The following is a 3590-nucleotide window of genomic DNA, read 5'->3' as shown; positions in this document are numbered from 1 at the left end:
TATGAATCTATTTATTATTCCAATAATTTATATACAACTTCACACCATAATTTCTAAGCAGTGTATAACAAGGTTACAAAAGAAATAAAATAAAGATCAAATTAGTTAAAATGAACCATAAAATCAGGAAAAAAGCTTACCATACATTTCATCCACATTTAAAACACTCTTATATGGCTTTAATAGTCATGGCTTCCCCCTAAGAATCCTGGGAACTCTAGTTTGTTAAGGGTGTTCTAACAACTGTCAGCATCCTTAACAAACTAGAGTTCCCAGGATTCTTTGGGGGAAGCCATAACTGTTAATGTCGTATAAGAGTGCTTTAAATGTATGGTGTAGATGTGACCCTAAAAACTTGCTGAAATTTTTTTTAAAAAAAGTTGTCACCATGTGCCAGAAGTTCAGCAATGAGGACTGGCCTGCCTGATCTCAGCCAGGAGGAAGTTCCACAGTACTGGGCCCCCAGTTCTGCAGTGTCTCATGTAACAATCTGCAAAGTAACAGTTTTGTGAACATACATATTATTTATTTATTAAATTTATATCCTGTCCTTTGTCCCAGAAAAAGCCCAGGGCAGCAAACAAAAACACTAAAAACACTTTAAAACATCTTAAAAACAAAAGACTTTAAAGCATATTCAGGCAAAAATCTTTAAAAACATATTAAAACAAAACATATTAACATCTTTTAAAAAACATATGAGATACAGGTACATGTGCATGCACTGGAGATGGAAAGATCTGTCCGTTTCATTTCTCCCACTATCTCATTTTCCAACCTTAAATTCAGTTCTGCAATAATTTGTGATTTTTTAAAAAATATATTATGAACATTCTCTAGCATTTTAGTGTGAATGTCTTGTACTAAACACATTTTTGAATGCAGTTTTGACTCATGCACACATTTCTGCAAGCAGTTTCTCATAATGCATTTTATATGTTTTTCATAACTATATTCATTTTTATGCACATTTCCCCTACCATATGCATTTTTGTAACCATTGCTTGGCTGGAAAACTGGATCACAAAAGTCAGATATGTGCAAACAAAATTCAGATAAGGGCAAATATGAAGGATCCCTGTGTTTCAGTTGTCATATTGTTTTGGAAAAAGCAAATTTGATATATTCGGCTTTAAATGTGAACTGAATCATATTTCTCTCCCATCCCTTGTATGGACACACAAGCAGATCTGTTAACAGTATGGCTGAACCTGCCCCCTGAATGTTTGCATGTCTGAAACCTTTATGCAACTAAATCCTTACAGGATTTGCAATAGATGCTTAGAGAGCTGAAGCATTAGTGGCGGTTCTGAAATCAAGGTCTTCATCCCCTAATGAGAGTAAACCTAAGTACTTATTAACAAAACCATACATTCTAATCCTTAATTTGCCTCTTATTCCTGTTCATACTCCATTGCCTCCCCATGTTAAATTGTAGATGGTCAGTTCCTTGGAGCAAGGACCCATCTTTTTGCTGCTGTCTTCCAAGACTGCTTCCAGACATAGACAATTTAGCAGCACAATAACAACTCTGCAAATCCAAATGGAATACTGTTTCTGGGCAGGCTGTCCCCCTTCCCCTGAAATTTCTTTTGGGACCATGGCATGAGGAGAAACAGTTAAACATTCTTCCTCCTTTGCTGCAATCCTGATCATGAATGATTGGGCATCTGGCTGGTTACTGTGAAAGCACAGTGCTAAACAATTAGATACACCTTTGACCTGATCCAGCAGGGATCTTCCTAAATTCTTATTGCCCTCTCACAGCTACAGCTTGGGGAGGGAAGCAAATGGATATAAAAGATATGCTATTTGGAAAGTGGAGGGTTAAAGTGATATAGGTAATTCCAAGAGAGTGAGAGATGTAAATCTATATTGGAATCAAACAGCAGCACCCCCCGAAAAGCTATTGAGCAGCTATGTGGTGGCTTATTATCTACATGTGGGGAGATTGCGCAGCTGTTTTACTGTTTTTAAAAGTTGGATTACGTGAGCTCTGAAAAATAATGAGAAAATATGGGGAGTGGATGTTTTGATTTGTAAAAAGTGAGTATTAGTGTTGCTATTCCACAGTAAATGCCCAGTGTGAAAACCATCTAACTCGTCTTATTCAGGTTTTAAACTGCACTTAGAACTGCACTTAGAACAATCTATTTTTAAAGTCCCATCTGTACTATATATTTAAAGACATATCATACCACAGTCACAGCTTCCCCCAAAGAATCCTGGGAACTGTAGTTTGTTAAGCGTGTTGAGAATTGTTGGGAGACTCCTATTCCTTGCACAGAGCTACAATTTCCAGAATTCCCTGGGAAGAGGGATTGATTGTGAAGCACTCTGATAATGGTTGGCTGTCAGACATTCATGGTATGAACAGTAATGTCTAAGCTAGTTGTTCCCAAACTTTTTTCTCCGCGGACCACTTGAAAATTGCTGATGGTCTTGGCGGACCACTTGATGATTTTTCTGCCTGTTGTAGCAATTGGAATGCTTTGTGCTAGGTGCTGTATGATTTGTAATTGCTTCTTTTATTTCTTGTATTGCATTTTGCATTCCATAGGCTTCAAATTGTAACGCAATAACATACAATATAAGAGAAAAAAGAAGCAATGAAATACAATTTAAAAAACAATGTGAATATTTAATGTGGACATGTTGCAGACTACCTGAGTGAAGTTTGTGGACAGCTGATGGTCCATGGTCCACAGTCTGAGAACCTTGGACTAAGGGGTTCTATTCCCCTACCTGGTTCATTTTATTTGCTAACATTAGAAACTGTCAGCACAATCTTAATCAGGTTTACTTAGAAGCAGGTCTTGCCAATTTCAATAGAATTTATTGCCCAGCAGGAAAGTTTAGGATTACTAATTCATGCATACATAAAAGACAGTAATCTGGTTGACACAAACCATGAGATAACCAGAGGTTGTCCCACAAATGATCAAACAAACCATGGTTTGTTTTTTTGCTGCTCTTGCTTCTAACCCTCTCAACCGAGGAATGGGGCTGCCCTGTGTCCTTCCATTACATGACAACAGGATATAGATCTGTTTTATTTATTTATAAACATATTTATAGACCACTCCCTCATATCAAATATCAAGACAGTGTACAACAGAATAGGCAAGGACAGTAATGCATACAATAACATAAAAATACAAAATAATGATAACAATGACTGGCTCATCTTTAAAAAGTTTAAACTGAATAGGCCTGTTGGCCTAAAAAGAGCTTCAAGAGATTGCTGAGTCTCTCTGCTTGAAGAGATTTCCAGCATTACACGAGTGATGCTAAATGCCCAACTTCTAGTCGAGGCTGTCGAGGCCTCTGTAACATGGGGGACAGCTAACAGCACTCCTCTGGATGATCTCACGGATTCAGCTTGAATATAATGGCTCAGGCAATCATTTAGGTATCCTGGACCCAGGCTGTTCAGGGCTTTTGCAATGTGCCCTCCAAATGTTGTTGGACTCCAACACCCATCAGCCCCAGCCAGCATGACCAATGGTCAGGAATGATGGGAGTTGTAGACCAGCAACATCTAATGGTCACTATGTTGGCTACCCCAACTCTGTTGCCCTTGCAAGGGG

This window comes from Rhineura floridana, chromosome 9 (assembly GCF_030035675.1).
Source record: "Rhineura floridana isolate rRhiFlo1 chromosome 9, rRhiFlo1.hap2, whole genome shotgun sequence".
Taxonomy (NCBI): Eukaryota; Metazoa; Chordata; class Lepidosauria; order Squamata; family Rhineuridae; genus Rhineura; species Rhineura floridana.
This window is presented reverse-complemented; position numbering follows the sequence as displayed.